The 13,932-nt window shown below is 43.7% G+C and overlaps 1 long non-coding RNA gene across 1 annotated transcript in view; it reads right to left on the bottom strand.

Annotated features, from left to right (window-relative positions):
- Positions 1-2,555: 2,555 nt before the first annotated feature.
- LOC141988197 (uncharacterized) overlaps positions 2,556-13,932 on the bottom strand; it is a 94,135-nt gene continuing 82,758 nt past the window's right edge. The window contains exon 5 of the long non-coding RNA XR_012639693.1: positions 2,556-2,608. This is a non-coding gene — a long non-coding RNA (uncharacterized LOC141988197). The remainder of the gene's footprint in view (positions 2,609-13,932) is intronic.

The raw sequence follows: 13,932 nt of genomic DNA, 5'->3' as shown, positions 1-13,932 counted from the left end.
GTGGTATGTTTTGAATATATAAAACTGTTGTAAAAATATGTAATTTATTCTGGTATATGATCAGTAAGTGCTGAATTGTGACCTGCCTTATGCCCACACAAGGGAGCAAAAAAGAGCATATATTGCCACCTAAGTCCTCAACACAGGCTACCTGCATCACCACCACCAGACTGGTGCTTCCTGTCCAAAGCAGGTAGATGTAGAGGAAGCAGGCAAGAGTTGGAGACTGGGCAAAGCCTTGACTCTGTGCCTCCACCCCCAATACACTGGCCAGCATGTCAAGAAAAGACCTGGTGCAATTACTTACCCTAGAGCAGGTGAGAAGCACAGACTTAATTGTGACTTTGGTCTGTTGGTCCATTCTCTGTTCCTGAGACAGTACAGCTACATGCTGCCCCTTATTCAGGCTGGACTGCAAAGCCCTATATTAATAAGATATTTAATATCAACTAAAGGAGTATAAAGAAAAGGAGTACTTGTGGCACCTTAGAGACTAACCAATTTATTTGAGCATACGCTTTCGTGAGCTACAGCTCACTTCATCGGATGCATAAAGTGGAAAGTACAGTGATGAGATTTTATATACACACACAGACCATGAAAAAAAACATGAAAAAATATACATTGTAAGGAGAGTGATCACTTAAGATGACCTATTATCAGCAGGAGAGTGGGGTGGGGGGAGAGAAAATCTTTTGAAGTGATAATCAAGGTGGGCCATTTCCAGGAGTTAACAAGAACATCTGAGGAACAGTGGGGGGGAGGAATAAACAAGGGGAAATAGTTTCACTTAGTATAATGACTCAACCACTCCCAGTCTCTATTCAAGCCTAAGTTAATTGTATCCAATTTGCAAATTAATTCCAATTCAGCAGTCTCTCGTTGGAGTCTGTTTTCGAAGTTTTTTTGTTGAAGGATAGTCACTTTGAGATCAGAAATCAAGTGACCAGAGAGATTGAAGTGTTCTCCGACTGGTTTATGAATGTTATAATTCTTGACATCTGATTTGTGTCGATTTACTCTTTTACGTAGAGACTGTCCAGTTTGACCAATGTACATGGCAGAGGAACATTGCTGGCACATTATGGCATATAACACATTGGTAGATGTGCAGGTGAACGAGCCTCTCATGGTGTGGCTGATGTGATTAGGCCCTATGATGGTGTCCCCTGAATAGATATGTGGGCACAGTTGGCAAGGGGCTTTGTTGCAAGGATAGGTTCCTGGGTTAGTGGTTCTGTTGTGTGGTGTGTGGTTGCTGGTGAGTATTTGCTTCAGGTTCGGGGGCTGTCTGTAGGCAAGGACTGGTCTGTCTCCCAAGATTTGTGAGAGTGATGGGTCGTCCTTCAGGATAGGTTGTAGATCCTTGATAATGCATTGGAGAGGTTTTAGTTGGGGGCTGAAGGTGACGGCTAGTGGCATTCTGTTATTTTCTTTGTTGGGCCTGTCCTGTAGTAGGTGACTTCTGGGTACTCTTCTGGCTCTGTCAATCTGTTTCTTCACTTCAGCAGGTGGGTATTGTAGTTGTAAGAATGCTTGATAGAGATCTTGTAGGCATTTGTCTCGGTCTGAGGGGTTGGAGCAAATGCGGTTGTATCGTAGAGCTTGGCTGTAGACGATGGATCGTGTGGTGTGGGCTGGGTGAAAGCTGGAGGCATGTAGGTAGGAATAGCGGTCAGTAGGTTTCCGGTATAGGGTGGTGTTTATGTGACCATCGCTTATTAGCACTGTAGTGTCCAGGAAGTGGATCTCTTGTGTGGACTGGTCCAGGCTGAGGTTGATGGTGGGATGGAAATTGTTGAAATCATAGTGGAATTCCTCAAGGGCTTCTTTTCCATGGGTCCAGATGATGAAGATGTCATCAATATAGCACAAGTAGAGTAGGGGCATTAGGGGACGAGAGCTGAGGAAGCGTTGTTCTAAGTCAGCCATAAAAATGTTGGCATACTGTGGGGCCATGAGGCTACCCATAGCAGTGCCGCTGATTTGACGGTATACATTGTCCCCAAATGTGAAATAGTTATGGGTGAGGACAAAGTCACAAAGTTCAGCCACCAGGTTTGCCGTGACATTGTCAGGGATACTGTTCCTGACCGCTTGTAGTCCATCTTTGTGTGGAATGTTGGTGTAGAGGGCTTCTACATCCATAGTGGTCAGGATGGTGTTTTCAGGAAGATCACCGATGGATTGTAGTTTCCTCAGGAAGTCAGTGGTGTCTTGATGATAGCTGGGAGTGCTGGTAGCGTAGGACCTGAGGAGGGAGTCTACATAGCCAGACAATCCTGCTGTCAGGGTGCCAATGCCTGAGATGATGGGGCGCCCAGGATTTCCAGGTTTATGGATCTTAGGTAGCAGATAGAATACCCCAGGTCGGGGTTCCAGGGGTGTGTCTGTGCAGATTTGTTCTTGTGCTTTTTCAGGGATTTTCTTGAGCAAATGCTGTCATTTCTTTTGGTAGCCCTTAGTGGGATCAGAGGGTAATGGCTTGTAGAAAGTGGTGTTGGAGAGCTGTTGAGCAGCCTCTTGTTCATATTCCGAACTATTCATGATGACAACAGCACCTCCTTTGTCAGCCTTTTGGATTATGATGTCAGAGTAGTTTGTATGTCTATATGACAAAAATATAAGGTTCATACATTCAATGTACCAGTGTTATATGAAGAGACAGAAAATATGTCATACATTTTTAAGTGAGCTGACAGCACTTTTTCTTAGAACACTTCAAGGACTGGTGTGGGCCTTTGTGTGTTCATGCTGGGACTCTGGGGTGTGTCTACTGTATTTTGGCTGTTAGTTAGAATGTGGAAGAAGGCTGCTTGATTTTACACCCTGACTTTAGTCACTTTTCAGCCATCTGCCTCACTGCAGGATAGGCTTCATGAGATTTTTCTTGTAATGCTGCCTTTTGGCTGGCTACATGCACTTTCCCTGCAGCACTTCTCTACCATCATGTAAGTGGAGTTAGACCCGCTGCACTACTGCAGAGTGCCAGATGGGTATAATGTACTATGCTTTGCCATTTACAGCACCATATAAGTCAGGACTGAATTGTTGCATTATGTACATTTTCTGAAGCTGAAAAAGGAGGAAAAAAGCCAAGTTATGAACCATATTGCACAAATTACCATTGTTTTGAATTCAAACAAATTCAGATATATTGGACCCAGTTCTACTCTTAGTTACACCAATGCAACCTATATAGGATCCAAAAAAGGGGAGGCCAAAACCCAAGTAACAAAGAAACAAACAAAAACAGGTCCCCATTAAGAAGGGCTCCAAACCAACCCCAGCCAGCAGTCATCCTAGTGCTTCATAGGAGGCAGGCATGCCCTTCCCTGGACCTGATGCCTAAGGAAAGAGCTGCTAAACCCAGCTCATAAGGCTTTTGCCTCAGAGATTTGTGTCACAGCAAACAAATTTATAGTGAGGCTAGTGACCTAAAGCCATACTGCCCTTTGATATGAGAGTCTAAAAATTAAAATACTTTTAAATTAGGGCTGTCAAGCGATTAAAAAAATGTATTGTGATTAATCATACTGTTTAAATAAATGTTATTTTATTATTAATATTTTTGGATGTTTTCTACATTTTCAAACATACTGATTTCAATTACAACACAGAATACAAACTGTACAGTGCTCACTTTATATTTATTTTTGATTACAAGTATTTGCAATGTAGAAAAACAAAATAAACAGTAGTTTTCAATTCACCTAATACAAATACTGTAGTGCAATCTCTTTATCATGAAAGTTGAACTTACAAATGTAAAATTGTGTACAAAAGACCTGCATTCAAAAATAAAACAATGTAAAATTTTCAAGCCTGGAAGTCCACAGAGTCCTACTTCTTGTTCAGTCAATTACTAAGACAAACAAGTTTGTTTACATTTACAGGAGATAGTACTGCCCACTTCTTGTTTACAATGTCACCTGAAAATGAGAACTGGTGTTCTCATGGCACTGTTGTAGCTGAAGTTGCAAGATATTTAAGTGTCAGGTGCGCTAAAGATTCATATTTCCCTTCATGCTTCAACCACCATTCCAGGGGATGTGTGTCCATACTGAAGACAGGTTCTGCTCGATAACAATCCATAGCAATAAGCTGCTAATGTGCTGACATGGCTTTAGGGGACAAAGGCATAAGTAGGCTGTATTTCTTTGTTTAATAAATAAGTTGCCATGTTTTCGCTTCCCTGTTGCTTATAAGAATTGATAAGGATACAGCTGCAGGAGAAGTGTAGTTGTCAAATAAATGCCCTTTGTGTGAAAGAAAGTAAAAGAAATGTTATCTCCCCCTCATTCCCCTGAGAACTGCCAATGAGGGAGATTTATGGCAACAAATTGTTGCAAAGAAATTTATCTTCAAAGTAAAAATGCCTGTATGACGTGTAATGCTATGAATAATAGATAGGGGTGGGTTTACTAACAGTGGGTGTTTCTATTACTTAATAAGGGTTTTTGGGGTGTTGTAATGGATGTAAGCATGTACATACTAACCTAAACAAAGAGAGTGTGCTGTAACTAATTCAGTGCTTACTGGACAATTCGGTCCAGAGGAACAAGTATCGCAAAAAAGAAGCCTGTACTCACATCCACCTCTGGGTTGACCTGCTCCTTTTTCTTCTAACAGTATTCTATTGTTTAACAGTGCGATTAATCATGATTAATTTTTTTAACCACAATTTATTTTATGAGTTAATCGCGTGAGTTAACTGCAATTAATTGACTGCCCTATTTTAAATATATCACAATTAGTGTATTTAAACACGTTAGATCAAATACAGAACTCTAGCCCTGATTCTAGGTCAGGAATGTGAAGAAACTGCTTTTTCTGTACATCTGCAGAAATGATAGTCACTATGCTTGCCTTGGGGCCCTATTACATTTCCTAGCGGATCCTCTTCAACATCTGCTACTTTTTGATCTCAAGGGGTCTCAGTGTGTTTGGATACGACCCAGAAACATTTCTTTGGGGGAATCTTTCAGGCAGACATCTATTCCCAGCCCTGAACAAATTGCCCAGAGAAAAGAGTCAGATGAGTATGTGTTATGTGGAGAATCCATGTATATGAGAAACTTATTGTCTGATTTGCAGCTAACACTTGTCCAGCACCATATTTATGTACCCAACTATGTTGTCTGGATCTACGTGGAGGTTATGTGAAAGTAATGAGGTTGCATATGGTGTTTACCATCATTTTAAGAGTGGGGAGTGTAACAGGGCGCAGACTCACCCAGCGGCACCTCCTGCTGGATGTCTGGTAATTAGCTCTTTTTACCAGCTCCAGAGCACCTTCTGCCGGTGTCTCGCTGTCCCTCCCAGTCCCTGGTGCCCTTTTACCTGGGGTGCTGCCCCTCCAGGCAATACCCCACAGATCTGGGTCTCCCCTCCCCGGGGAACCCCCCACCCTGCCTCAGCCTATGGGCTAATGCCTGTCACCATCTAGCCCCCTTTCACGGGGCCAACTGCAGTCTGTATAAGCCAGTCATCATAGGTGTCAGGGTTCCCTCCCCACTCTGAACTCTAGGGTACAGATGTGGGGACCCGCATGAGAGACCCCCTAAGCTTATTTCTACCAGTTTAGGTTAAAAAACTCCCCAAGGCACAAATTCTCCCTTGTACCTTGGATTATGGAATGCTGCCACCACCAAGTGATTTAGACAAACTCAAGGAAAGGACCACTTAGAGTGCCTACTCCTCCCTAATATCCCCCCAAACCTCCACATCCCCTTTCCTGGGGAGGCTTGAGAATAAACAAGATGAGCACAGACCAACCTTGGGGTTTTTTAGGACACTAAAAAAAACCCAATCAGATTCTAAAAGAAACAGAACTTTATTAGAAAGAAAAATGGTAAAAGAAGCACCTCTGTAAAATTAGAATGGAAGATAATCTTACAGAGCAAACAGATTCAAAAACACAGAGGATTTCCCTCTGGGCCAAACTTTAAAGTTACAAAAGAAAACCAGGAATACACATTCCTCTCAGCACAGAGACAATCACAAGCCAAAACAAAAATAAGCTAACGCATTCCCTTGCTAGTACTTACTAATTCTAATGGAGTTGGATTGCTTGCTTCCTTGATCTGTGTCCGGCAAGCACACAGACAGACCAAAACCTACCCCCCCCCCCGATTTGAAAGTATCTTGTTCCCTTATTGGTTCTTTTGGTCAGGTGCCAGCCAGGTTACCTGAGCTTCTTTACAGATAAAAGGATTGTGTGCCTCTGGCCAGGAGGGATTTTATAGTACTATATACAGGAAGCTTGTTACCCTTTCCTTTATATTTATGACAATAGGCAAGAGGGGTTTGGACCTGCTGCCTCTGCCTACCCTTGGACTGCCCTGTTGTAACCCCAGTACCCTGTCTTAGGCCATCTGCCAGGCCTGCAGCCTGGGGCATTTCTAGTCTGGAGCCTCACAGCTCCTCTGGCCTTCCCCAGCCCAGCTTCACCTCAGGTACCCTAGTACACTCCCCAGCAGCCAGGCCCATCTCTCTCCACAGCAAGAGGAGACTCTGTGTGCTCCTGGGCTACTGCCCTCTTATAAGGGCCAGCTGGGCCCTGATTAAGACAGCCATGGCCTGATTGGGGCATGGCCCCCAGCTGAGGCTGCTTCTCCCAATCAGCCCTGCTTTTCCTTCCCTGCCACAGCCCTCTCCCGGGGCTGTTTTAAGCCTTTTAAGGCAGGAGCGGGTGACCACCCCGCCACAGGGAGCCAACTTCACTTTAGAGATAGGACTTAGTTTTCCTTACAACTTGTTACCGCATAGTACTGCTGAGCCCAAACAAAGGCCGGAGACGTCTGGTGTTCCCTTTTAGTTAAACCACACCCCTTTTGGCCCTAAATATCCTCCCTCTACTGAAACCCCTCTGATTTAGATTGGATGCTTTTGGGGCAGAGAGTGGTGGTCTTTTTTCCCCCTATGTTTGTACAGTGTCTAGCACAATGGGGTCTAGGTTCATGGTAATATGCCAGCAAGTTAAAGAAGTATGGGCTGGATGAAGGGACTATAAGATGGATAGAAAGCTGGCTAGATTGTTGGGCTCAGTGGGTAGTGATCAATGGCTTCACGTCTAGTTGGCAGCTGGTATCAAGTGGAGTGCCCCAAGGGTCAGTCCTTGGGCCGGTTTTGTTCAATATCTTCATTAATGATCTGGAGGATGGTGTGGATTGCACCCTCAGCAAGTTTGCAGATGATACTAAACTGGGAGGAGAGGTAGATACACTGGAGGGTAGGGATAGGATACAGAGGGACCTGGACAAATTAGAAGATTGGACCAAAAGAAATCTGATGAAGTTCAACACGGACTAATTTACAGGTATCTACAGGCACTACCCCTTTATGTATCAGCAACATTTCTATGGCTTTAGAAATGAGCTATTGAAGCACTCCAAAGTTTATGCCTGGTATAAATCCATTTATCCCATTTAATATGCATATTTTATTAATAATAGCAAACATTTTATGCAAATCTTGTTGGTGTCTTCAAATTAACTATTTATTGTGGCACTGTAGTTTTGAATGCTTTATCTTTAGAGAAATCTTTGCTGTCATACTTGCTTTATTCACTATTAAGAGACACAATAACATTTTTTTAAAGAAAATAACTGAATAATTCCGAGAGGTGTAGACTCCTGCTGATTCATTTTTATACCAAAAGTGAGATTGTGAACTCACCCTTCAATTAATATAACTGTAGGCATAAGACCCCACTTAAAAAGAAAAGAAAAGGATATATGTGACCCCCGCTCAGGAGCTTTGGGCTGAGTAGAGTTTTCAATACTGGGGCGGGGGGAGGGGTGGTTGGGAAGAGAGATCATACAGAAACTGAAGAGACAAGAACGGAGAGACAAGAAGGCAGGCAGGAGGTTGTGAACACAGTGTGACCCTGGAAAGAGCTAGGAGAGAACTTTTGAGTCTGTTGGCTAAAGAATCTGGGGCTGTAAGCTAAGAAACTGCCCTGTTTGCTCTTGGTTCATCCTGCATTTGGAACAGAACTTTGTGTATTCTTTGTAAATAAACAAAGATTGCATCAAAGAAAATACCAGACTTCATCAATTTCTGCTTCCAACTGGAACATTTTTATACCAAAAGTGAGATTGTGAACTCACCCTTCAATTAATATAACTGTAGGCATAAGACCCCACTTAAAAAGAAAAGAAAAGGATATATGTGACCCCCGCTCAGGAGCTTTGGGCTGAGTAGAGTTTTCAATACTGGGGCGGGGGGAGGGATGGTTGGGAAGAGAGATCATACAGAAACTGAAGAGACAAGAACAGAGAGACAAGAAGGCAGGGCCCAGAACTTTGACTAGCCACTCGGATCAAAAAAAGGGGCAACAATATATTGCTGTGCTTGACAATTATTGTTGAATGCTATGGTTGTATATTTCTAAGCCCACTCTCATGAAAAATACTCTATTCTACAGTAAGAGTCAGAAATACTTATTTTGAACAGAATATACATACACTTGACAGTAAGTATAAATCAGCACAGCTCCATTCATATCGATCCTGTCTTCTGCACTTTGGCTCCTCATTTCTTCACTAAGAGAGTTACCATGCACTTATAGTTGCTTGAGATTTCAGCTGTCATGAGCAAACTTCGTGAGAGAACAAAAGGGTTTAGTTTAAAGAGAGCCAAGTGGGTTCTTATTTAAACCAGATGGGAAAATTTAGCACTCTGGTTTAATGATTTGCATACAACAGCTTTACAATTTCTCATGGTTTTAACACAAAATTCAGAATGCTTTATGAGGGTCTGGGAGGAAATGGCTCCGTCACAGGGAGGAAACTGGCTACTGGTTACTTCTGGCAGCAAACAATGCTCCACCCCTGTCCCTAACATATTGTCCATAGACAGAAAAAACTGGTATGCTGCCCTGGCAATGGGGGATGAGCAATCTCCCCCAAAGATGGAAGAGAAGCCAGGTAGTCCTAAGGCTGGGAGCATCGCAGCCACCACTCCCAAGAGGAAACAAAGGATGGCGATGTTCAGGGATTCCCTTCCAAGGAGATGGAGGCATTGATCTGCTGGCTTGACATGGCAACCCAGGAGGTGGTGTTCCCTGCCAGGGGCCCATATCTCAGACATTATGGAAGGACTGCCCAGGATCATCCAGCCCTTTGACTACTACACTGTGCTGCTCATCCATGTGAGCACTAATGATATAGTGAGGTATGACCCGGAGTAGATCAGAACTGACTACAGGTCTCTGGGAGTGAGGGTGAAGAAGTTAAGGGGGATGGTGGTATTCTCACTGATACTTCCCATCAAGGGTAGACAGGCAGAGGCAAAGACAGACAGATCCTGGAGGTGAATGCATGGCTGTGCAGACGGTGTCACCAGGATAGCTTCAACTTCCTCGACCACTGAATGCTGATTTAGTTGGTGTTGGTCCTGCTTTGAGCAAGGGGTTGGATTAGATGACCTCCTGAGGTCTCTTCCAATATTCTGTGATTCTATGATGAGCAGAAATGGGGTCCACCTATCAAGGAGCGGGGAGAGTATCTTCGACTTGCTAACCTAGTAAAGTGGGCTTCAAACTAGGTTCAGCAGGGGCAGAAGACAAAACCCACAGGTAAGTCCAAAACATGGAGACCTGTGTAAAGAGTCAGAATCCGGGGTGATGGGGGTAGGTAGGAAACAGGGGCAATCATAGCAGAGATAAAGAAGAGAGAACAGGGACTATAGAGGGGAAATCTAACCAACATTTTACCTGTCTGTATACTAATGCAAGGAGTATGGGGAATAAACTGGAACAATTAGAAATATTAGTGAATAATCACAATTACAACATAATTGGCATCATAGAGACTTCGTGGGGCAATTCACATGACTGGAATATTGGCATTGTTGGTTATAGCTTGTTCAGAAAGGACAGGCAGGGAAAAAAGCGAGGTGGCGTTACCTTGTGTATCAAAGATATATACACTTGCACTGAGGTTGAGATAGAAACAGGAGGCAGACCTATTGAAAGTCTCTGGGTAAGGAAAAAGGGATAAAAAACAAGGTGTCAGGTGAGGGTCTACTATAGATCACCTAACCAGGAAGAAGAGGTGAATGAGGCTTTTTTTAAACAACTAACAAAAAATCACCCAAACCCCAGGACTTGGTGGTGATGTGGAACTTCAGCTACCCAATATCTGTTGGGGAAAATAATACCACAGGACACGTATTATCCAACAAGTTATTGGAATGTATTGGAGAAAACTTTTTATTACAGAAGGCGGAGAAAGTGATTAGGAGAGAGGCTGTTCTAGATTTGATTCTGACCAATAGAGAGGAGCTGGTTGAGAATTTGTAAGCGGAAGGCAGCTTGGGTGAAAATGATCATGAATTGATCGAGTTCATGATTCTGGTAAGAGAGAAAAACAGCAGAATAAAGACAACAGACTTCAAGAAGGCAGACTTTAACAAACTCAGCATTGAGAGGTAAATCCCAGAACAATGGATTTTTAAAATTTCCTGTTAAATAAGATTTTTAAAAAATTGTTATGGGTCCATCATAATGTTTTGTTTTGATAAAAATAAAAACATTGTTCCAATTTTGACTTTCTAATTTTTTAAAATATTTTTATAATATCATTACTGGCTAGAATTGCTCTGAATAGAGTAAGATAACATAGCTATGAAAAAACCACTGGTGGCCCATTTACAGTTGTGTTTCCAGCATTGTCAGCACGGGTGGAGCTGCCTATAAGCTTAGGCAATAGTTGGAGATTTCTCTAGAATTCATGCACAGTCTTAGGGCAACATCTCTTCTCCCCACCATGAGGAAAAGATGCCAATTTAGGAACACTAGAATTGCCAGACTATTTCCATGGACCATCTAATCCATAAACCAGTTTTTTCAGTGGCCAGCAGCAGATGAGTCAGATCATGGAACAATTTGGTCATAGTTTCTTCTAACCCTACACACTTAGTGATTGATTTATGTCCTGAAACTTGAAGGATTAAATTCCATTTTAAAAAGTTGCAGCCTATATAATGTAACCGTGGATTTCCTCATTATCTATATAATTAAAGATTGGCATTAAGATTTATGGCATTGAGATGAATATCTTATTCATTGCTTAAGGATTATTATTAGGTAGCAGGTTTAAAACAAACATAAGGAAGAACTTTACACAATGCACATCAACCTGTGGGACTCATTGTCAGGGGATATTGAAAAGGCCACAAAATATAACTGGTTTCAAAAAGTAATTAGATCTATTCATGGAGAATAAGTCCATCAATGGCTGTTAGCCAAGATGGTAAGGGGCACAACCTCTTGCTCCAGGTGTACTGAAACCTCCAACTGCCAGAAACATCTGGCACAGGCCACTGTCAGAGACAGGATACTGGGCTAGATGGATCATTGATCTGACCAAGTGTGGCCATTCTTATATTCCGCTTCCTCTGTTCTAGGGCTGTTTGAGAGGCAGTTCCTCTTCAGCGCATAGAGCAGCCTCTGGGCTGCTCTGAGATGTGCTGGTTAGTGATGGCTCCCCAAGGGACTGTTATGCCTTCTATGTGTAAGGGGACTGTTGCTTCCTTACTAACATTCAGTGGGGGTGTTTTGGTTGGCTAGCTCCCAGTACTAAAAGGGGAAGGGTCTATGGGAAATCAGGACCCTGAGACTGATAGTCCCCAGGAACAATGGGGAGAGGCCATTGCTCCAGGTCAGCCTGAATGACAGGGTGGGCAGGCTAATCAGGGAGTCAGGAAGCCAGGGAGGTCCCGTTCTCTGTGTGAGCTGGATTTGCCTGGGTCAGACAGAGTGGGGCCGAGCTAAGGAGAAATCAGGGGCCCAAGCTAAGCTGGGGAGCAGTGCTGTGCCAGATCCAGAGGGGCCACAAAAGCAGCCCAGAGAGAGCAGACCCTGTCCTGGGAGCAGAGCTGCAGCAACCAGAGCCAGAGGGGCCAGAAAGGCAGCCCAGGAAGCAGGTCAGTGCTGGGAGCAGAGTCAGAGAAGCAGCCTGCAGAGCAGACCTGTCCTGGGAGCAGAGCTGCAGCAACCAGAGGCAGAGGGGCCAAAGGAGCAGACCAGGGAGCTGGAGGCAGAGCAGCAGCAGCAGCAGCAGTGCTGAGACAGAGTGGTGGAGCTGGGGCTGGAGCAGTCCGGAGCTGGGTGCGGTGAGCAGCTGGGGAGAGCGAGGGGCACCCTGGACAGCAGGCCCAGCACAGGGAGACGCCTCAGCCAAGAGGCTCTGCAGGCCAGGCTTGGATTGTAACCCTGACAGGGCGGGGGCGACACTGGGAAGAAGGGTCCTACCACTTAGAGCCTGAGAGTGTGTGGCCACCACCAGAGCAAGTGTCCAACCCACAGCATCCCTGCAGCAAAGCCAGGGCCTGAGAAGGAGGCCTGGGACTTACAAGGAACAGACTGTGAACTGACCTGACATTCCAGAGACACTGTTTGTGATGTTCCCTGCCACGGAGTGGGTTGATGTGTTTCCTTTAACCTTTCCCATGTTTCCTTATTCTTTTTAAAATTAATTGTTGATTAAATAACTTGCATTTGCTTTAAATTGTATGTAATGGTCAGTGGGTCAGAGAAGTGCCCAGTGTAGAGAGAGTACCCTGGAGTGGGGACCCCTAGTCCCTGTCCTAGGTGACCACAGCAGGGTTGGGGGTCGAGCCCCCCAGGAATCCTGGGCCCAGCCTTGTTGGGGTTACGAGGACTCTGCCAGACAGGAGAGTGGAAGGGGAGTCCTCAAGGAGAGGGAGGCCACTGGGTAAAGGAAGTGGGAGTGAGGACTCGGATCCTTTCGCTAGCCCACTTCACCGGGGTAGTGCAGAAGCCAGGAAAGTTCCCCACAATAGCAGGACTATTCCCCCACGTACATATGGATCACTGGAGCATAGCAGAACTCTGGTCATGCCCCCACTTTCCTGGGCATATCTCCTATAATGGGACCAGGAAGAAGAGTAGTGCAGAGACAAGGGATCCCTGTTGTATCCTTAAGTGAGTTTTCTTTTTGGTTTGTGCTGCCAGAGTGAGGAACGGGGCCTGGATCTGCCCCAAACACCATAGGATTATTCTTCATTTTTACTGAATCCCATCAAAAGCAGATATAGCATGCCTAAAAGCCATTAAACACAGAAATAGAGTAAGAGTACGCAGTGTGCAGGTTTCCCATTGTACTTCAAGACAAAAATGAAAACTATCACCACAAGTGTCTCTTCTGCCTGATTAATTATCAAGAAAATGTGAAAGATGTAAAATGTAATTGGTATTTTTGGACTGAAGCCATTAGAGGTTTCATTCCATTATTCCTGATATATGTAGAAATCCCACCAGTGGATTTATTTTAAGAAATTCTCGAACTGTATTGACTTTTTTCATTTTCCCCCTGAATAAATGTGCAATTTGTTATAGTAAGTGACTTGCCTGGTGCTGAAACAACATTTTGCTGGGTTATTAATTATAAAAATGATTTGCACTTGTTCCCAAAGACCTGGATGGAAATCTCAACTGTCAGTTTACACTGCCTTTCTCCTCGGAGGCTGCATTCTTGTGAATGAAGAAAAATATTTTTGCCCACAAAGAAAAAAAAAACTGTTCAAATTGGGAAATGTTCAAATCTCTGAAAACATTCAGCAAAAACAGAAAGTAAAACTTCCAATTGGTGGCAGCCCTGACTATGCCCAATGAAGGTGAAGAGTAAATACATCTAAGTAATTTTCATTCCCAATTTAGAACTACATTAATAATCAAACAAGCTATGTAAAGAGTAGTATTTAGGTTGCAAAGCTGCACATTCAATATTTAGGAAATGCCAGATTTATGGTTGCCCATGAAACTTTAATTTTGCCCCATTCTTCATCCATCCTGAATGACACAAGAGTCCTCTGGTAAAAATAGCATGGGATCATGTAATTAGAGAATTTCATAATGCAGATGCCCAAGGAACAGAATTAAGGTTACAGAGACAACCTAAC

This window comes from Natator depressus, chromosome 5 (assembly GCF_965152275.1).
Source record: "Natator depressus isolate rNatDep1 chromosome 5, rNatDep2.hap1, whole genome shotgun sequence".
In the NCBI taxonomy this organism is placed as follows: Eukaryota; Metazoa; Chordata; order Testudines; family Cheloniidae; genus Natator; species Natator depressus.
This window is presented reverse-complemented; position numbering and strand designations above follow the sequence as displayed.